The sequence below is a fragment of the Dromiciops gliroides genome, chromosome 3 (genome assembly GCF_019393635.1).
Source record: "Dromiciops gliroides isolate mDroGli1 chromosome 3, mDroGli1.pri, whole genome shotgun sequence".
Lineage (NCBI taxonomy): Eukaryota > Metazoa > Chordata > Mammalia > Microbiotheria > Microbiotheriidae > Dromiciops > Dromiciops gliroides.
In genome coordinates this window covers 326,132,286-326,155,655 of record NC_057863.1, presented here as the reverse complement: position 1 = coordinate 326,155,655, position 23,370 = coordinate 326,132,286, and the positions used below count along the sequence as shown (strand labels likewise).

At 37.7% G+C, this 23,370-nt stretch overlaps 1 protein-coding gene across 1 annotated transcript in view; it reads left to right on the top strand.

Annotated features, from left to right (window-relative positions):
• LOC122746158 (limbic system associated membrane protein) overlaps window positions 1-23,370 on the top strand; it is an 842,374-nt gene that overhangs the window by 151,888 nt on the left and 667,116 nt on the right.

Here is a 23,370-nt window from a genome sequence, read left to right as displayed (position 1 = left end):
ACACACACACACACACACATTAAAAAAAAAAAAAAGAAAGCCTGGTGTTTTATTTTTTGTTTTAAAGTGGAAAGGGTAAATTATTTTTCTTTTAAAATCATTATTCATTCATTCCTGTTTGTACTGCCTAGAGGTGATGCAGTTCTCCCTAAGTGGCATGTTAGATTGCTTGATTCGATTTCCATATGTAATCTGGAAGGGTGAGACTGAGGATTCAAGGTAACTTGTCAAAAGAGAAATACTGTAACTGGCTCTTTACAAGACCAAACTGACTGGGGAATCTGGGAGAATGTTGGCTCAGAGAAATAGTCTTTGGCCAATGACTCCTCAGCAGCTGAAGCTGATTTAGTATCAGATAATAAGGAAAACTCTCTTTTTCAGATTTATTTTCTTTTTCTAGTTAAAATGAGAAAAGGAACCATAGTCTCTGGTGGGTGAAGGGGCCTGATCTAACCAGCCTATATCTTTTTTTTTTTTTGGGGGGGGGGTGAGGCAATTGGGGTTAAGTGACTTGCCCAGGGTCACACGGCTAGTAAGTGTTAAGTGTCTGAGGCTGGATTTGAACTCAGGTCCTCCTGAATCCAGGGCCGGTGCTCTATCCACTGTGCCACCTAGCTGCCCCCATAAGCAGCCTATATCAGACTGATTTACATAATTTTCCCCTACTAGTAATAGGTGACATTTATATAGTGCTTTATAGAGAGTGTAGAGTGGTGGGTAGAGAGCTGGCCTCTGCCTCTTACACATATTGGCCTCATGAACCTCAGAGACTATTTAACCTTAAGATAACCCAGGAAATTTTCTAAGATTGTAAGAGATAAAGCAACTATATATTAGTAGAGGCAGTTTTAATCACAGACCTAGTCTTTATATCATATGTATGAAATAATATATAAGCTTAAAGAAATATATATATATTTCTATACAGATATGTCTAAGTATACACTGACAGCAATATTTATTTATATATGTATATACTCATAGAATGCTTTAGAGCTAAATAGTAATCTATATATATGTATATCCATAGTTTTTATGTACATATATAAATTTGTATACACATGTAGATACATATATGGTTTTTTGGGGTTTTTTTGCAGGGCAATGGGGTTTAAGTGACTTGCCCAGGGTCACACAGCTAGTAAGTGTCTGAGGCTGGGTTTGAACTCAGGTCCTCCTGAATCCAAGGCTAGTGCCTTATCCATTGCGCCACCTAGCTGCCCCTGATACATATATAGTTTTAAGGAATATATAGCAATTGGTAGCAAAACAAACATAAATATATGTATGTGTGTATATACATACATATATACATATACATATATACACATATATACATGTACATATATATATCTTCCTACATATTGTCTCAAATTATCTTTATAACCTCAGGAAGTAGGCAATATATGAAATATCAATTTCATTTTATAGATGAAGAACAGAGGCTCATAAATGTGAAGTGACTTGACCATCTGCTAAGTGGTCATATAGAGATTAGAACCTAGACTGCCTAATAGCAAATTTAGTGGTTTTTATTAAACATCATAACTATATGTATTAAATATATAGCAGATGTAAATATGCACATATGAATATATTAATGTATATTATCAATGCTGATTTTTCATCACTTTGACTTCCCAGTCACCCCAACCTTTTCCTGTGACAGAACCTTCCCTTGTATCAAACAGCAATAGTAACAACAATAGCTAATATCTAAATAGGATTTTAAGATTTGTCAAGAACTTTACATAGTATAGGTCATAGATTTAGAGCTGGAACTGATATTAGATGCCAATTAGCCCAAATCCCTCATTTTACAGATGAGAAAACTAAAGCTCAGACTGATAAATTAATCAATGTGGACCACAGACTCCAAATAAAATGGTTCCCTAAATTGAGCAAAATAATAATAATAATAATATCAAAATGTGCATCATAGACAATCTAAGCCTTATAAGACTAGGAAGAAGAATTGGAGAAGGAGTAATTTCCCTTAAGACTGGAAAGATAGATAAGAACAAGGTTGTGAAAACCTTTACAAGCTCAACAGAAGGGCTTCTATTTGATTCTGGAGTTGATAGAGTTGAGGAGTGACGTGGTCATGTCTGTTACTTAGGATGATCATTTCAGTAGCAGTATTTAGGGTGAACTGAGATAGGGAGAAATTTGAGAAAGGGAGCTCAAATAGAGGAGGCCATTGTCATATTCCAGGCAAGAGATCATGAGGGCCTGAATTGAAGTGATAGCTGTGTGAGTGCAGAATAGGGGTTGGATGCAAGAGGTGTTCTGGAGGTAAGAATGGCAAAATTTGGCAACTGATTGGAAAAATGAAATGAAAGAGAGAGGAATTAAGAATAATAACAAGGACTTGAATCTGAAAGATTGGAAGAATGGTTATTTGGCAGAAATAAGGAAATATGGTAAAAGGATAGATTTGGAAGGAAAGATAGTGAATTCTATTTTGGGTTTGATTCCTTTGAGTTGTCTCCAGGCCATCTGGTTTGAAATGTCCAATAGATAATTGGTGATTGGGAATTGAAACTCAGGGGAGAAAATGGAGTTGTATATATAGATTGGAAGGAGGTGGTGGGCACTGGAACAGTGATGATAATAAAACCCATGAGAGCTAATCAGGTCACAGAGAGTGTATGTAGGGAAAGAGTGGAGGGTCTAGGATACTTTGTGTAACATCCATATTTAGAGTAACAGAAAGGGAAGGTAGGAGGAGAACAAAGAAAGAATAGTGTCAGGAAAGCCTAAAGAAGAAAAAATATCCAGAGGAGAGAGGGGTCAAGGGTTGGTGTGGAGAGAACTCGAGTTTATTAGTTAGAAAACACCAACAATTAGGTCCTAGGAAGAGAATTCAGAATTAATTCAGAAGTTAGAGGAAGACTAAGTAAGGTAGTAGGAAAGTGAATCAGAAGAGTACAGATGTCACAGAATGTAAAAGTGTTAAAGGAAGGAATGATCAACTACCATAGAGCAGTTGTTGTTTGTCTTTTGTTCTCAAAGAGGATCATGACATTGGGGTGGCGTCATGACTTGTAATGAATTGGATTTAAGTGGGGCAGTGCTATGAAAAGCCACCAGCCTCAATCTCTCCTCCAGAGCCATCTGGGTCCAGTGGCAAGATAGATCAGGACAACTGGAGATGGCTCAAGATGTTTAAGGCAATGGGGTTAAGTGACTTACCCAGGTTCATACAGCTAGTAAGTTTCTGAGGTCAAATTTGAACTCGGGTCCTCCCAACTTCAGGGCCAGTTCTTTATCTAATGTGCCACCTAGCGACCCCCACAGAGAAATAAAAGGGAGAATAAAGATAAGAACTGAAAAAAGTTGTTAGAATTGTCTAGAAGTAGGTCATTTGTAACCTTTGAGAGAAGAGTTTGAAGAGAGGGGTCCTGACCTAAGCCAAATGGTAGGCTGTATACAAAGTGTTTGGGGAGGTTTACCAAAAATCTGACAAGATTAGCTGACAACAGACAAAAAAGACTTGGCAGCTATATAGGATAAATGAGTCAGGAAGAAGTTTCTTTAAAGATGGGAAGACCTGAGCACCAACCATATTTGTTTTCTCATCTATATAAAAGATGATAATCATATCTTATAAATTATGAGCTATGTAGCTCACCTATATCAGTAGGAGAGTTGTAAGATGATATATTGCATATGTCAAGTGTTTTGAGTGTCTTGGACAAAATGTACTTACATTAATTAAATGTTGGGGCTTAAAAATTCATTCGCCAGGAAGAACTGCACATTTAGAGATTAAATGATTTACCCAGAGATTTGAAAGAGACAGAGTATCTAACAAGAATACATATCACTGTCCTGGTATGGGGACAATAGACTTTTAAGCAAGTCTCTCTGCATGTGTACAATGGGTCTTCTATGACACATCTGGCATTCCAGATGTGAAGTCCTGAAAAAAAAGACTTCACGAAGGAGGTAGTACTTGAACTGGGTTTTAGTGGAGTGGTGGAATATTGCCAGTCAGAGATGGGACAAAAGGATATGTTGGGTAAAAGAAATGGTGTGGACTAAGAAATGGAGGTGAGAAATCACAAGGTATGTTGAGGAAATGTGCCAAGAAATTCATTTTGATGACAACCCATGGCAAGTTTAGGGGAACAATGAGAGTAAGCTGAGTGGGTAGGGTGGTATATATAATTAGAATTCTATCAAGTTTAAGTTGCTGAATAACTTTGATATTTTTGTCAATATTTCATGATATTCTTTTTATTTATTTATTTATTTATTTATTTTTAGTGAGGCAATTGGGGTTAAGTGACTTGTCCAGGGTCACACAGCTAGTAAGTGTTAAGTGTCTGAGGCCGAATTTGAACTTAGGTACTCCTGACTCCAGGGCCGGTTCTCTATCCACTGCGCCACCTAGCTGCCCCCATGATATTCTTTTCATCAGTGATCCCATGATGCGACAGAATCCATGGATTCTAAAGTCCTTTTTCTTTCCACAGAAAAACTTTGCTTTGGGGGTATTGTGGGAGAAGCTATTTTTTTTTTTTTGGTAAAGAAGAGGAAGGATATACAGCTTCATCCTTTTTCGATGGAAAGTTTCAAGAAGATGAGTTCAGTTCCATATAAGTTTTGACAGTTCTAAAAACAGCAGTGCTAATGGTCAAACTCAGCCTGGGCAAATCTAAGCTCAGAGGGTGTGCAGACACAGAAGTGGGAGCTTTCAAACACTGAGGGCCCCTGGAAGGGCTTTAACTGTCTTGACTATTTAAGCAAGTAACCATTTTCTGCCAGGGCTAGTTTCTATAGATAGCAATTTTTAAAGTGAATTCATTTCACCAAGTGTGAATTCTGCTGAACATGATGATATTTGGTTCAGCAGTAGAGTTCACTGGACAGTCAGGCAGAACGCCTGGGTTTTAGTTTCAGTTCTGCTAATAAATGTCTATGTAATCCTAGATGGTTCAGTATATTTCTCTGTGACTCAGTTTCCTCTTTTAGATGGTGAACTTATTAATCTATTTTCCAGGTTTGACATGAAATGATTCTTTTCTTTTTTTTTGTTTGGGGAGGAGGTTTCTAGTTCTAGCTTTTCTGTTACCTAGCCACGTGACTTTGGCACATCAGTTATACTCTCTATGACTCATTTTCCTCATCTGTAAAACTAGAAAGTTTTGGGAAGTAACATGATGCATTATAAAAAAACCCCAAAAACTCTGGGTTTGTAAAGCATGAGGTTCAATACCAAATCTTCTCACTTATTAACTTTGTGATTTTGTGCCATTTATACCTTCTTGAACCTCATTTCTTTTTTTCTTTTTTTTTTTTGTGGGGCAATGAGGGTTAAGTGAATTTGCCCAGGGTCATACAACTAGTAAGTGTCAAGTGTCTGAGGCCAGTTAACCACTGTGCCACCTAGCTGCCCCCGAACCTCATTTCTTTATCTTACAAAAATAAGAATTAAACAATGTGATCTCTAAGTTTCTTTCTCATGCTATGATATGTAGAATCATAGAGATTAAATTTGTCATTATTTTTGAAAAAAAAGATAAAAGAATCCATATAAACCATAGATTGCACGTTGAGATAGGATTAGAACCACTTTAGATAAAATATAAGCATATGCCTTCAAAATCAATATGATTCTCACTTTGTCCTCTGCTTATTTTTCCATTGTTTTCAGTTGTTTCAGTCACATGAAACCTGTTTGGGATTCTATTGGTAGACATAGTGAAGGAACTTGTGATTTCCTTCTCCAGCTCATTTTACAGATGAGGAACTGAGGCAGATAGGATTAACTGATTTGCCCTCTGCTTATTAGAGTCCCCAATTATTTAAGAGGTCAGACATTCAGCAATCACACAACCATTTGGAAAAAGCAGTGATTCTGAAAGTTGAAGGCTGTAGCCTAATAAAATAATTGTTACAAAGCCCAAGTACTTTACCATGAGGGAGAAGGATAAAGCTTACCCCCACCCTTTCCAGTCACAAAACCTGACTTAATTTTACATTATTTTTACATTTACATTATTTTACATTATTACATGTTTTCCCAACCTTCCCACAATGCTTCAGTTCAAAACAAGAAAACCAGAAGGTGAACAGCAAAGATCCAGGTAGTTTTTGTAATTGTTTTGTCGATTATTCATGTCTGATTCTTCCTGACTCCATTTGGGGTTTTCTTAGCAAAGACAGTAGAATGGTTGTCTATCTGCAAACTGGATCCCCAATATGAGCCATAATACGATGACATGAAAGTGAGAGAAGATAGGGCATCTATAGATCTCACTTTCATGTCTTTGTATTATGGCTCATATTAGGGATCCAGTTTGCAGATAGACACCCTGTGTCCAATATAGAAAAGTATCTGGAATTCACTCAAAATCAAATTCACTATCAACAAACTCAGAAAAAGAACTATTAGTTTTGTAGATATGCAATGGTCTTTGCTCATTTGAGATGTAATGAACAAAATACTGAAGCCCATTATGATGTATTTAGTGAAACATTTGGTATTTGCAAGTTTATTTTTCATGCACCTCTAAAATGAAGGAGTAAGACTAGAAGGTCTCTAAGTTCTCTCCAGCTCTACATAGAGTGAATTTGAAAAAGAGAGCAGAACCAATTATTACTTAGATTTATTTGTTGTACATATCTGATGTCAGTAAATTATGCTAATGAGGCAGGAGGGTGCATTAGGGAAAAGAAAAACCTGTTAATTTGGCCTTTGTAGGACTTATTTTGGAATTCCAGGTCTGTTATTTGATTTAGTTTTTTAAAAAATGACTTTTTTCATCCTCCCGCAGGTAAAATTTTTTTTTAATTCAGCAAGTTATTTTTTTTAGCTTCCTGAGTGTTTTAAAAAATGTTTTCAATTACATGGAAAACCAATTTTAACATACATTCCTTTAATAATTTTTGAGTTCCAAATTGCCTTCCTCCCTCCTTTTCCTCCTCCTTCCTTGAGAAGGCAAGCACCGTGATATGGATTATACATGTGCAGTCATGTAAAACCTACTTCCATATTAGCCATGTTGCAAAAGAGAACACGGATCCAAAATTAAACTAAACAAAACAAGAAAATTAAAGAAAGTAAAAAAGTATGCTTTTATCTACATTCAGACTGTATCAATTATTTCTCTGGAGGTGGATGGCATTTTTCACTATAAGTCCATTGGAATTGTCTTGTATCATTGTACTACTAAGATGATCTGTCATTCACAGTTGATCATCATATGATATTTCTGTTACTGTGTGCAATGTTCTCCTGGTTCTGCTCATTTCACTTTGCAACAGTTCATATAAGTCTTTCCAAGTTTTTCTGAAACCATCCTGCTTATCATTTCTTTCTTTTTCTTTTTCTTTTTTTTGGGGGAGCAGGGCAATGGGGGGATTAAGTGACTTGCCCAGGGTTACACAGCTAGTGAGTGTCAAGTGTCTGAGGTCGGATTTGAACTCAGGTCCTCCTGAATCCAGGGCCAGTGCTTTATCCACTGCACCACCTAGCTGCCCCTCATCATTTCTTATAGTGCAATAGTATCCCATCACAATCATATACCACAACTTGTTTAGCCATTCCCCAATTGATGGGCATCCCCTCAATATTCAATTCTTTGCTGCCACAAAATATTTTGTACATATAGGATGTTATCCTTTTTTTTTTAAAATCTCATTAGTATATAGACCTTAGAGTGATATTTCTGCGTTTAAGGGCATGCATGGTTTTATAGCCCTTTGGGTATAGTTTCAAATTGCTCTCCAAAATGATTAGGTCAGTTCACAACACCAACAGTTCATTAGTGTCTCAATTTTTCCACATCCCCTCTAATATTTGTCATTTTCCTATTCCGTCACATTAGCTAATATGATAGATGTGAGGTGGTGTGTCAGAGTTGTTTTAATTTGCATTACTCTAATCAAAAGTGATTTAGAGCATTTTTTCATATGACTATAAATAATTTTGATTTTCTTCTAAAACTTGCCTGTTCATATCCTTTGACCATTTATCAGTCGGGTAATGAGTCATTTTGTTATAAATTTGACTCATTTCTCAATGTATGTGAGAAAGGAGGCCTTTATCAGAGAAATGCTGCAAATTTTCCCCTAATTTCCAGCTTTCCTTCTAATCTTGGTCACATTGGTTTTGTTTGTGAAAAGAAAATTAATGTAATGCAATTATTCCTTTTACATCCCATAATGCTTTTGATCTCTTGTGTAGTTATGAAATTATTTTCAATGGTAAGCAGGGATAAATCAGTAATAGGTTAAAGTTCAATGGTGTGATACTTGTGCATTAGAGATTTAATTTGGTTTGAAGTTTAATTCAGTTGTTTTTAGTTTTTTTTCTTTTTTAAATAAAATTATTTTATTTTTTCCAGTTATGTTCTTAATCTTTTTTTTAAAATCTGAAACTTTGGTTTCATATGCAAAGGAAACTCACCTATATAATGATCCAGTTTTTAAAAAAGAAGTGATATTAACCTGACATGATTTTTTTCTTGATGAATCTCTACTAACTTAACATATTTTCATCATACATAAATAGAATATTTCTAATAATTGAAAAAATGAAGCTTTCTCATATAAAACCTGTTAGAAAAAGGTGTACATTTCACCTGTATATTCACCACCTATTCTGTGGGACAGTGAAAAGAACACAGGGGAACTGGGTTCACATTCTGCCTCTTGGGATTGCTACATGTGTGACATTGGGCAAGCCACTGAATCTGACTAAATTTAGTCTCCTTATCTATAAAATTATAAGGGTTGGGATAAGCAGATAGCGTCTGTGGCTTCTTCCAGCTCTAATCTCTGATCCTATTACCCTATAACAATAAGAAAAGTGTGAGCACATAGTCCTGTGCTCAGAAAAAAGATGTGTGAGTCAATGCCCCTTGGCACATAGACACCAGTGTTTCCACAAACTTGAGTGAGAATATATCTGTGAAATTACATTGTGAATACAGAAGGTTGCTATTTTAGAGTTAAAAGGGACATTCTAGATTTTTTTTGTTGTTGTTGCTGACTGAGATGTCTTTGTGAGCTCCTTTGTGGAGTCCTTTAGGCATTGTGTGGCATCTATTATGGATCCTGAGGATAGGGAAAGGATGGTGATTCAGTAACTAAAATTGGCTTATAGAAGGAGCACGGGGGCCATAGTGTACCTTACTGAGTAAAGGGTATGTCACTGAATAAGAATCTGGGGACTGGAAAGTGGGCAAAGGAAAGGTTAATAGAAAGGAAAACCATCATTCATGTTTGTGCCACCAGGGAAGAGAGTGGGTTAAACGGGATTTAAGATTCTGAACTAGAGATACCTAATAATAACATGAAGATGCAAATCTGACTATATGAGAGGTCCCCAGGAATCTAGGTAGACAAAGGTATATGTAAGAGTTTTTAGAGCTGCCTGGTTCTATCTATTGAACATATATTCAGGAAGAACTTGAATTCTCCTTTGTCTTTAGAAGAGAGAGACAGAGACACATGGAGAGAGACACACAGAGACAGAGACAGAAACAAAGAGGCAGTGGCAGAGACACAGAGAGACAAACACAGAGACAGAGAGAAACAAAGAGAGAGACAAAGAGAGAAACAGAGATAGAGAGGAGAAAGAGGTCCACTAGAGAGGGACACAAAAACAGAAAAATAAAGAGAGAAGGTGAAAAATGGAGGAGGAATGGGAGAGGGAGTAAGAGGGGATAAAGAACAGAGGAGAGGAGAAGAGAAAAAGGGAGAAGAAAAGGATACAGAAACAGAAATGAAGAAAAAGAGAGGAAGAGAAGGGGAAGAGAGTGAGAGGAGAGAGAGAAGTAGTTGGAGAGAGAGAGAAAAGAGAGAGACAGAGACAGTTACAGAGGCAGATAATGAAAGAGAAAAGAAAAAGAGGAGGGCATTTTTAAGCATTTCCTATGTTCCAGACACCTTGCTCAGCAATGGAGGTACAAATTAAAGACATAACACCCTCTGGCATGAAGGAGTTTCCATTCTGACAGAGGGAGGTCATTCCTATGGAGGTGTTAAAAAGTGTAAGGGAAGGGCACCAGTTGGGCCCTGGTGAGGAGTCTGCAAGAAGTAGTAGAGAAAAGGGCTCAGTGTCCTGGTCCCCGACAAGATGGAAACTTCCATCAGTGAGAGTGGTAGAGGTGGGAGGAGAGCTAGGGGAGAGATTCCAAGTTTCTGATGGGGTGGAGATGGTTAGAAAATGAGGCTATGGCAAAGAAGACCTTTATTGGACAGTTGGTGCATTTGCTCTTTTCTGCATAAGATTTTCTAAAACTCATTTTGGCTTAAATTTATGAATGGGGAGAATTGGGAAGGGTGAGTGAATTATAGATTGAGTCGCCTCATGAATGGCAGAGCTATTCGAATAATGGAAGGACTTAGGGAGGGCTTAAGACCAGGCAGAACTTTATAACAGTAAAAGGGGAACAGATCCAAAGAACTTTCTCTCTTAGGACGAGGGCAGTTAGCATTTCTGCTCCATGGTAAAGTTTGGACCTGGTGGTAAAGGCATCCCGGAGCATGGTTTTGTTTTTGTTTTTGTTTTTTTAATTTTTGGAGGGGAATGAGGGTTAAGTTGCTTGCCCAGGGTCACACAGCTAGTAAGTGTCAAGACTCTGAGGCTGGATTTGAACTCAGGTCCTCCCGAATTCAGGGCTGATGCTTTATCCACTGCACCACTTAGCTGCCCCCTGGAGCATGTTTTGACAGTGTCACCCATCCCTCTCATTTTGAAGAGAAGGGGAAAAGGCTGTATGACTTTGCTAAGAACATAGCCAGTTAGTTACAGGTAGACAGAGAACTAGAATTTAGTTTTTCTGAATCCTAACCTAGACTTTTTCCCATTACAAAGTGCTTCCTTCTTCCACTACACATCCAAATGGTATTGGTGATGGTACTTGAGAAATATACTTCCATGCATTACCTCAGATCTAGAGATTCAGAAGGTTTGGGTTTAAATGTATTGATTGATTCATTTTGGTCTTGTTTTCTATTCTACCACTGACTCACTAACAAGCAGAACCCAGAGGAATCCAGGATCAATTTAAGCCACCTTGATCTATTGGTCATGACCCTAACCCTCCTCCATAGGGCTCCTAGACTAAATTAGGTTTTGCTGTAGCACATAGTGTCTGATTCCAATCTGGGACCAACTTCCATGGGGCAGAAGCTCTCATCCCCTCACCAGGGGAGTGGGGAAATGCAGGCAATCACATACTGCATTAAAAAGGGCAGACCTAGGTAAGAACTAAGGCAGCTGGCACACTAATGACTGATGATGGCATGAGACCTCTATATCAGTGCAGGGCCTGATGTGACTGCCCTGGCGGCACATACCCAAAGACGCTCCACACTGCTAATGTGAGTTACACATGTAATTATCCAGGCAGCAGGCTAAAATATCTCCTCAGACAGCAAAGTTTCATCAGCAGAAGGTCTCATTTTGGTTCATGTGACTCAAGCAGAGCACTGCACAGCATTATGGAGCAGAGGTGATTAATTGAAGGACAAGTTAGAAAGTCATGCAGGAATACTTTATGCTCACAGACCTGGTCTCCACAGCCAAAAGAAAGTAAAAGATTGGGGCATGGATCTAGGTCACTCAGGGAACAATACCAGCTTGGGTGTTGAGCGATTGACAAGGAACTATAGATTCCCTATTATATGCTGCTAGTCTGGGCACTAAAAATAGGACTGGTGTCATAAATGAAAATTAAAGATATATATACACACATGTGTGTATATGTCTGTTATTCACATGTATGCTCAGACACAGACGCACATTTATATACATATATATGCATGTGTGTGTATGTGTACATATACAGTACACACATGCATACACATATACACACATGTTCTTTGGGATAGAGAAAGAAAGGCTATATTATAGGATTATAGAAATAGATTCACAGCTGAAATGGAATCTAGAAGTGATCAAGGCCAATCTCCGTATTTTACAGATGAAAAAAATGATGTGATTTGGCCAGGATGATGAATTTAGTAAATGCCTGAGGCAGAATTTGAACCCAGGTCTTCCTGATTCCAAGTTCAGTGTTCTGTACTTTATCAATAATGTGGAAAAGTGTTTCCACTAAAACACACACACACACACACACACACACACACGCACACACACACGCACACACACACGCACACACATATACATACTCAAATCAATATTTTTAAAAGTTAAATGAAAACAAACCCTTGGGTCAGAGTGAGATCCTGGGCAAGTTACTTAACTCTCATTGCCCCACAAATAAAAGAAAGAAAGAAAGAAAAGAAAACTACCCTTTGCATATTGTTCTTGAGAAAAAGCAAATTGAGACCACTCTCTTAAGTGTAGTATGAGCTTTTTTTTAACCTTAATGACTACTAACATGGTTTAAATATGTCTGTGGAAATCAATATTTTATGACAAGGGCAAGAGAAAAAAAAATGAGGGAGAAAAAAGAAAAAAAAATCCTGATGCTGAATCAGAAAAGATGTTATGTGGTGAGTAGTGGTTGGGTTTCACTAGCCATGCCCTCATGCTCCACTCAATGGTTTCCATCCCCAAATCACCTAACCCTAATCTAGACTATTAACATAACAAGCTGAGGAAAAGGACTTTTACCTTCTAAGGAGATTCCAGGAGAGCTCAGGGATCAGAATTTGCCCAACATCATAGCTAGTTAATGGCAGAATCAAAGTAAGAATCATTATATAATATATTCAGATTGAATCCTGAGCCCCACTTTAATATTCCTTCTGTCTTACCTCTCCCCTCTTTTTATGAAAGGATGTCAGTATATTTCCCTCAGTTATGATTGTTGCTCCTTGGAGCTACTGAATCTCTTTTCCCTCCAGCCTGGCTCTGTTCACTTTTCCCAGATCAGCTTAAAGGTCCACCATTTTGGACAATTTTTTTTTTTTGAGTAGAGCTTGAGGACATAAAGCAACAGGATTCAGTAGTGTGTAAATATTTTAGAATCACTGGCTTAGACCACCTCTTCTAGCTTATTGATGAGAATGTGAAATGGGACTGGATCCAAAGCATTATTGAAGCCTAGGGAGATTGCCTCCATTGCTTCCCCTCTTTTCTGCATGACATATCACTCTAACATAAGAAAATTAAATTGATCTGGCATCATTTACTCATCACAGAATCATGCTGGTTACGCTATGCTCTTCTAGAAGATTGCAAGTGCATGGTTTACCAATTTGGTCTGGTTCTCTTTCTAGTTTTGAAATTATGCATTTGAGCTTTTAATTACCATAGGTTTCTTTCCCCTATTTTTCATCAAATTTTTATCCCCTTCACAGTATTCACACCCTTATTCTACCTCTGAAATAGCATTCCTCAGTTTCTTAAGTACCTTAGGCAGGGTTCATGCTATCAAGTGTGGTTGGTTTGAATAGAACCAGCATCGGTAAGAGTTCTTCAGTTGGTTTACTTCTTATTACTAATTCAACTTATTTTCCTTCTGCTCCTATTTCCTCTGTTCTGTAACCTTGTTTTAAAGTTAAACCATTTCATGAAGTAAAGAGTTATAATGAAAAATATACACATACACTTCCATTATAATGGTTTGGTTTTTTTAACCTCTAAAACCTTAGTTGAGTAACTTCACCTATGTGATCTTTATTGTCCTTGTCTGAAAAATGGGAGATTATCAACTCACAACAACAACAACAACAACAACAATAAAAGGCGGCAGCAGCAGTTCTTAGTCAAGGGAGACCAAGAGCCTTGTCCAAGGTTCTGAGAGTAATAAGCGGTGTAGTCAAGTCTTATACCTAGACTTTCTAACTCCATGCCCTGTGCTATATATTACAGATAATTGTGGTTGGGGTGATTTCTGGCACCCTTTCCATCTCTAGCCTGCCATGACTGATTGGTTTTTGTTTGACTCTCCTCTTTCTCCTTTCCTTCCAAGGGAACAAAGGACAGGGCAGCATTGCATGTATTGGGGGATGCCTCTATTAGTTGAAAAGCAACTCAGTTTAACTAGATACAGTTCCCTAGGAAAGGATGAGGTTGTAGTTCGGAAATAAGCAATATGTTGTATGTGACAAGAAAGATTTAAGAATTTGGACTAATCCTAGATGTCTGGACTAAGTACATGAACTACATTGAACTGGTGAAGGTGTCTAAAACTCAGAGTATGCACAAGAGAAAATATTGTTAAATTTTCAGTATAAGAATTTATACCTTGGAAATCAGCAAATTCTACAAATCAGAGTTTGATTTATTATTCTGTTGATTATCTAGACTTAAGAAAGTGATGGAGGAAATATTAATAATGCAGATTAAACGGAAAAGTATGTCATGGATACATTTTACCCCCAGAGAGCCAATTTTTAAATATTTGCCATGACACTACTGCCTAAGCCTCAGTCAGTTTGTCAGTACTGGGGAGAATCTGAATACTTTCTACCCAAAATTGAGTGAGAAGTGGTGAGATTCACCTTATTTGGCCTTTGAGGAAAAGAATGAGCTCTTTCCAGGAGCTGGGCTGCCTATGGAAGCAGCAGAGTCTAGTAGCTAGAAGCTAAACACCAACCAACAGAAACTCATTGTCACTGCTGGGAACTGATACTACTGAAATTCTATGACCTCAAATGTCCTTGATTATAAAAAAGGAGAAGAAGTGCCTTGAGAAGATAAAGATATTTTACATGATTTACAGTCTGACCTCAAGATGCTCTTGACAGTGTGTCTGAAGGAAAAGAAGGAGCAGTTGTTCCCAGGCAGCCTGAGCCCTTACCTTATCAGAAGGGTTAAAATAAATATTACTTCCCTGCTGTGTCTTTGCCTGCATTTCTCTGACTGATAAAAGGGGAGATCTGTGTTGTTGGACGGAGAGTTATGGGGAAGCAAATCCAAAAAGATGGGACAAACTTTTCTCTCTCCTAGTAGACAGGGAGGTTTAAAAAAAAAAGTAAATACCCATTGAGTTGAATGGAATTGGTTAGGCAGAAAGAATACTGACTTTGAAATTAAAGGACCTTGATTGAAATTCTTCCTCTGATGATGTCTATGCAGCTTTGAGCAAGTCACTCACCCTCCCTTGGCTTCAGTTTCCCCCTTTGTAAAATGAGAGATTTAGACTAGATAGCCCCAGAGGCTCTTTCCAGCATCTATGATCCTATAAATTTAATTTCTTGTGATGCAAATAGAAAAACTTTGTTAGTAATAGATGATATAAGAACCCATTAAATCTAAATGCTATTTTCAGCTCCAACTTGATCTGCTGTCATTACTGGAAAATGACTCAGTTAGACCCAGATACTCTTTGGGTTCCCTTTAAAATCTGAGCAAAATATTATACATGAAGTAAAGATGATAGTGAGTTTTTAACATTAATGATAATTGATGATTTCAAAGCAGAGCAGACACGCTTGTTCAAGTGTTCCATATTGATATGAAGACTTCCCCCCTCCCAATTATGTTTAACGTCACTAGCACCACTCTTGCCATTTTGAACCTCTCCAATTATTTTCCTCTAATAGTCCAATGGATAGACTGTCCTTAATCATGTCAAGAAATTATATAGGCTACTGTAAAGTTTGAAAATGGCTCCGATTAAATCTGAAATCCCGCATGGGTAAAGCTTGTCTGAGTTATTATCAAGGGAAATATTAAGTTTTGAGAAAGGTTGCAATGGAAAGAGAAGAAAAATTTTGAGATATAAAGGTCATGAAGAAAATCCTTGCATTTGTCCCCATTCTTCCTTGAGGGCTTAGTAGCACAGTCCTGAGAGGAAATATGGCCTCATAGAAAGAGTGCTATACTTGCTATCAGGAACACTTGTGTTCACGTTCCACCTTGACACTTTCTAGCTGAGTCATAATGAGTAAGTCAGTCTGCCTCTGAGCCTCAGTTTCCTTTTCTTTAAAATGGGGATAAACGTATAAATATTGCCCACCTCAAAATTATTCTGTGTAACAGATGAGATAATTCTGAAAAGTGCTTTACAAACTATAAAGTGTTCAATGTGGTTGTTTTATTACTTTCTGAGGACTATGTCATCTCTACCTTTTATCAACTTCTTATCCACATAATTCTTCCTCCCATTCAGGAATGCCTAAAATTAGAGAAGAGAATATTCAGGCAGTAACACCATATTTTTCTTTAGGATCATAGAATTAGAGATGGAAGAGACCTTGGAATTCAACTAATTCAAATACCTCATGTTGTAGATGGGGTAACAGAGGATGGCCATGTGAATTACCTAAAGTCACACAGGTCATGGTCATCACCATCACCATCATCATAATCATCACCACTGTCATTGCCATTATCATTGCCACCATCTCCATTATCATCGCCATCACCCTTGTTATCATCATCATCATCACGAGCATTTACGTAGCACTTTAAAGTTTCCAAAGTGCTTTACAGCTATTATCTCATTTTATCTTCACAATATCCTGGTAGGTAGGTGCTAAGGTTATCCCCATTTTACAGATAAGGAAACTGAGGCAGACAGAGGTTAAGTGATTTGCCTGAGTTCACACAACTAGCTAATGTCTGTGGCTGGATTAAGAGTCAGGTCTTCCTCACTCCTGGTCCAAAAATAACAAGAGCTGAGCTGAAAGCTCAGATAGGTCCTCTGACTTCAAATCCTTATCATAGGAAAACTATATTTAAAGGTGGAAGGGACCTTAAAGGTTACTTAGTCCACCCCCCTCATTTCACACATGGAGGAGCTGAGATATATTGAAGTGAAGTAATTTGTCCAAGGCCACACAAGCAGAGCCTAAGTTCCTTATTTTATTTTCTGCACAGTCAAACGGAAGCACACTTAAGAGAAGGCAGAGATATTGTAGGTATATCACTAATAGTTGCCACCTGAGAGGTCTCCTGTATACTTTTAGTCATAGCCCTTTTTCAAATTTGAGTTCAGTATCAACACATTACTGTGGAATTATTTCCCTGTGTTGATTTCTCTTTTGCTTTAGGGTACATGAGGGTAACTGTCCTTGTGCTAGCCAATTCCCTTATTGCCTAGGAGAAGCAAATTTGTGTAATTTAAAAATATATACATATTTTGAGATGGAATTCTGTTCTTGGTCTCATGTGAAGGAGAACAGTAGAGTTGTTCCCTTGCTGATATAACTTTGAGATTGGGCCAGTTTATAAAGGCTGAGGGTTTATATTGAAAACAACAAATTATTGGTTATCTACTTGTGGATTTTGCCTGGATTAAATTTTTTGCTCCCCATACCTTGAATGTTTTAATTAAAATATTCCAAAAGGTTTTACATTTGTTTTAATATTAAACTTTAAAATAGGGGGCAGCTAGGTGGCATAGTGGATAAAGCACTGGCCCTGAATTCAGGAGGACCTGAGTTCGAATTTGACCTCAGACACTTACTAGCTGTGTGTCCCTGGGCAAGTCACTTAACCCTTATTGCCTTGCAAAAAAAAAAAAAGTAAAGTAAAACTTTAAAATATATAGTTTGAAAAATATATCTTCTGGGGCAAAGAAAAGGCGTGTACTAGATAATGAGTTCAGAGCAAAGTAGTAATTGTGGTGCATTAGAAAGACAAACATCAGTTTTCTGCTGTTCCGAATTATTGGTGCTTTTGTCCCCCTTCCCCTTTAATAGGGATAAGTGAGGACTCAAGTATCACTATTGTGCCTTCAGCCCAGCTTAGTAGAGAAGAATCCAGAAACCTTGGACAAAAGTTAATGTTTTTTCTCCCTCATTTTTTTTTTCCTTTTTCCCCACCACAGGACTTGATTTGGCTGATACTTCACTTACTATCCTTTCTTTTTCTTAGACTGGTTTGTACCCATTTTAAGGGAGACACGTAGACATGCTGAGAGAATACATACTCTTTCCTACATTTCACAAAGGTTCATTTTCCACTCTTGCTTTAGACTGACAATGAGCTGTAGTTCAAAGACTGCCCTGCAGGGAATCTCATCTACCCTATAATTTAAAGGGCTTCAGATGCCTCATGGGAAACTTGGTAAAACATTCTATTTAGAGACATGCCTGCTGATATGACATATATTTTTATAGTTATACCTCTTTATTGCTGGGACATAAAACCTGTTTTCACACGAAATATTCCTGCTTTCAGAAAATAGAACTAGAGAAATGCAGACAACAGTGATCTTATTATCATGTATTATGGTTTTGTTTTATAGTTTTTTTTTTCTTTCAGACCATCTCTCTTCCCTGTGGCTATGGAGTTCTGGACAGCAGATTCTTCTAGCCAATTCCTTCTGCTAAGCAGTAGGACTCCTCTCTGTTTAGAGGCAAACATAGCTATCATAGCAGGTCACTACTAAGGCTCCCCTTGATTATTTCCTTGTATTAAGCTCAATAAATGCAAGAAAAGCAGTAGAAGTAGCATAATCAGTCAGTTCACTTTGTATAAACACCTTCAATTGTCCTTGTGATCAGTAATACCAATCATTCCTCCAAAAATCTAGTCTGAAGGTTGTGGGGTACTAAAACATTATTTTTTCTCTATTTAATCAGCAAGACTCCTAAATTTTGCCCTACTGTCTTATTTTTTCTCTAGAAACTTAATTTCTCATAGTATTAATTGCTGTTTATAAACTCAAATTACTTGAATGTTCAAGGTCTCAGTTTCCTAATCTGTAAAATGAATGGCTATAGTCCTTTGAAGACTGCTTGAGTTGTGGATTTGGATTTTATTCATGTTCTTCCTGCCCCTATTTGGGCACATACATCCCAGATTACACAGGAATTCAGAGATTAACAAATTTTTAAATGTTATAATTAGCAGGCACACTGTCAAATTTGTACTATCTTTTTTTCTGATATAGGTTAGCTCATTTATTTTCCTCTGAGGGGTTTAAACATCTTGATGGGGAGATAGTTAATAATGAGTGTGGTCTTTGGAAGGGATCTGGGTGTAGCATCCACCAATCTGAAGTGGGATGAGGGGTTCTGATCTTTTCAAGCCTCTTGGGATATATTCCTCACTACCTTGCTTTGCATCATGTAGCTCTCACATGAAGATAGTCTTTTTTTTTGTTTTTAATTTTTGCAGGCAGTGAGGGTTAAGTGATTTGCCACACAGCTAGTAAATGTTAGGTGTCTGAGGCTGGATTTGAACTCAGGTGCACCAACTAGCTGCCCCACATGAAGATAGTCTTGCACTAAGCTTGAGCAGCACATAGGAAATAAAGATATTGGCCTCCACTGACAATCCAGGAGGCTTGCACAGTGGCTGACATGATTCATTATGGCCTTGTTCCTGTTGGTGGGAACAGTCCATCCAAGGGCTGGGCTATTTGTGGCCCAGGTACCCATTGTTCCTTCTCTTTGTGGTTATATCATTAAAAAGGAATTGTAAAAAGGTAAATTTTAAATGACCAAATTTAGCTTTTAGATTAATTCATTCTCTAATATATTAGAAAAGCATAATATTCTATTAGATTTTTGCATATATAATATGACCCATTTGCAGATAATGGGCATGTCATATCTTCCAGTCCTGTGGGCTGGCAACATAGGACTATGCTCTTTTCAAAGAAGAAGGAGAGCTCTAATAAAATACCATCCATTTCCCCTATTTAATTTCACCCTGAAAGTGTCATTACTTTGGTAATATTTTATTGAAATAAATATCTGTAAATAAAACAATAATATTTTAGCCTTTGTTAGTTTGTCTCTCCTTTGTTAGAAAGATAGCACAATGAGGAGAGGGTATTTTATCAAGCTAAGAGAGGGGAATATGAGGATAGGAGTCCTTTTAAGCAATATTGTTTTGTTTTGTTTTTGTTGTTGTTATTGTTTTTGTTTGTATGTTTTTTAATTTTAAATGGCAAAAGGCAGAAGAGTGTGCCAGGACATACTTTTTCAGTTTAATTTGCATTGTTAACATTTTCTCCATTATTCTTTTTACATCTAGACAATCAACAACAACAACAAACCCCCCTAAAACGTAAAGCTCTGATTTCTAGTATTTGCTGATTTTAGAGGGATAAATACTCACACTGAAAATATAACAATAAATTCTTTTTTAAATTAATTTTTTATTTTTCCCAATTACATGTAAAACAATTTTCAATATTCATTGTTTTTTTAAGTTGTGAATTACAAATTATATTCCTCCCTCCCACCTTTCCCTCTTCTCTGAGATGGTAAGCAATGTGATATGGGTCCCATAAAAATATTTCTATATTGGTCAGTATGGTTTTTGTTCTTTGGGTTTTTTTAAATCTTTTTGGGGTGGGCAATGAGGGTTAAGTGACTTGCCCAGGGTCAAACAGCTAGTAAGTGCCAAGTCTCCGAGGCCAGATTTAAACTTTAGGTCCTCCTGAATCCAGGGCCAATGCTTTATCCACTGCGCTACCTAGCTACCCTTCCATATTAGTCATTTTGTGCAAAAAGACTTGGAAAGAAAGAGAAGGAAAGAAGGAAAATAGAAAGAGAAAAACAATATGCTTCAGTTTGTATTCAGACAACATCAATCTTTCTCTGGAGGTGGATAGCATTTTTTTTATCATGAGTCCTTTGGCATAACCTTAGGTCATTGTGTGGCTAAAAAAAAGATGTCATTCACACTTCTTCATTATACAGTATTGTGGTTGTTGTGTACAATATTCTCCTGGTTCTGCTCATTTCACTTTGTATCAGTTCATGTATGTATTTCCAGATTTGTTTTTCTGAAATAATCTTGTTTGTCATTTCTTATATCACATTAATATTCCATTACAATCATATACTACAACTGGAGGTGTATAGTATGTGTTATCATTAGTCCTTTGGTATTGTCTTGGATCATTGTATTGATGAGATTTGTTAAGTCATTCACAGTTGCTCATAGAACACTAATGCTGTCATTCTGCATTGTACTCTGTTCACTGTGTTTCTGCTAACTTCACTATTCATCAGTTCATAGAAGTCTTTCCAGTTTTTTCAGATATCATCTTGCTTATCATTTCCCACAGCACGAAAGTGTTCCACCACAGTCACACATACCACAGCTTTTTCAGTCATTCCCCAGCTGATGGGCATTCCCATGATCTCCAGTTCTTAGCTACCATAAAGAGTTGCCTCAAATATTTTTGTACATTTTTTTCCTTTGATCTTTTTCACAATTAATATTAACTGTTTCCCTCCATCCTATTCCCCATGATATTTACTCTATTATCTATTTTTTTTCACCCTATCCCTCCTCAAAAGGGATTTGCTTCTTACTGCCCCCTCCCCCACTCTGCCCTCCCTTCTTTCACCCCTCCCTCCTTATCCCCTTCCCCTCCTACTTTCCTGCAGGGTTAGATAGATTACTCCACCCAATTGAGTATGTCTGTTAATCGCTCCTTGAGCCAACTCTGATGAGATTAATGTCATTGAGCCAATTATGATGAGTGTGAGGTTCATTCACTGCTCTGCTCCTCCCCCATCTCTCCCCCTAATCCATAAACCCTCTCCTATTTCTTTGATGTGGGATTTCGCTACATTCTACCTCACCCCTTCCCCCTCCCCCTGTGCAGTCCTCTCACCCCTCAATTTAAAGATGTCATCCTTGGGCAGCTAGGTGACACAGTGGACAAATCACCCACTCTGGACCCAGGAGCAACCAAGTCCAAATCAGACCTCAGTCACAAGATACTCACCCACTGCTCATCCCAAGGCATGTCACCCAACTCTGACCACCCTGCAACAACAACAGCAACAAAAGATAACCAAAAAATAAATGCTTTACAGATACCGCTTCATAATTAATTCTTACCTGTGCCCTCTGTTTAAATTTATTTCTATCATCTGCCCTAATACTGAGAAATTTCTTGAGTCAGATGTATCATCTTTCCATATAGGAATCTAAGCAGTTTAACCTTTTAACATCCCTCTTAATTTCTTTTTTTCCTGATTACCTTTTTATGCTTCTTTGGGTCTTGTATTTGAAAGTCAAATTTTCCATTCAATTCATGTCTTTTCATCAGAAATACCTGAAATTCCTCTTTTTCATTGAAGTCCCATTTTCCCCCCTGAAAGATTATACATAGTTTTGCTGGGTAGGGGATTTTTGGTTGTAATCCCAATTCCTTTGCCCTCTGGAATATCATATTCCATGCCCTCCAATCCTTTAATGTAGAAGTTGCTAGATCTTGTGCTATCCTGACTGTGGCTCCACAGTCTTTGAATTGTTTCTTTCTGGCTGCTTGCAATGTTTTCTCCTTCACCTGGGAGCTCTGGAATTTGGCTATGATATTCCTGGGAGTTTTCATTTTGGGATCTCTTTCAGGAGCTGATTGGTGAATTCTTTCAATTTCTATTTTACCTTCTGCTTCTAGAATATCAGGGCAATTTTATGTGACAATTTCCTGGAAGATAATGTCTAAGTTCTTTCTTTGATCATGGTTTTCCAGTAGTCCAATAATTTTCAAATGATCTCTCCTAGATATATTTTCCAGGTCAGCTATTTTTTCAAGGAGATATTTCACATTGCCCTCTATTTTTTTTTATTCATTTGGATTTGCTTTATTGTGTCTTGATTTCTCATAAAGTCATTTGCTTCTATTTGCTCAATCCTAATTTTTAAGCAATGATTTGCTTCAGAGAGCTTTTGTACCCCCTTTTCCATTTGACCAATTTGGCTTTTCAAACTGTTGACTTTTTTTCATGACCCTCCTTAATCATGCTCATTTCTCTTTCCATTTTCCCTCTACCTCTCTTACTTTTCCCTCTACCTCTTTTACTTTATCTTCAAAGTCCTTTTTGAGTGCTTCTATTGCTTGAGACCAATTCATATTTTTCTTGGAAGCTTTGGATGTAGGAGTCCTGACATTGCTATCCTCTTCTAAGGATGTACCTCGATCTTCTTTGGCACTAAAGAAACTATGGTCCTCATCTTTCTCTATCTGCACATCTTGGCAGTCTTTTACTTGACTTTTAACTCCTTCTTAAAGTGGGGCACTACTTCTAGGATGTACTTTTCCAAGCTTTAGGGAGTGTAAGGTGGTGTTTAAGGAGGGGCAGTTTCTTTACTCACCTGGTCTGTTCTATGGTCCATAGATAGCCCTAGGCCAACTTGCTAATTAACCAGGCAGCAAAACTTTGCATGCTGTAGTTATAAGCTCTTATGAGTCTGTTCCCCTCCCCAACCTGGGACACCACCACTCAGGCCTACTTCCTTGTTCCCAGCAGGGGTAAAACAACCCAAGCTTCATCTAAGCACCAGCAGAGAACCCTCTAATCTCCCCCTCGGCCAAGTGCTCAGCCCTCTTACCAGACTATGAGCTTGGTTCCAGATGAAACTAGTGCTACAGATAATTCAGAGGCTCCATGGGTCTCTTTCTGTGGTGAGGCCTGCCTGGGACTAGATCTGTGTCAGTGTGAGCTCATTGTTGGGCTCCACTCTGGCCCCATCATAGCAGCCCCTTCCTGCTGACCTTCTAAGCCATC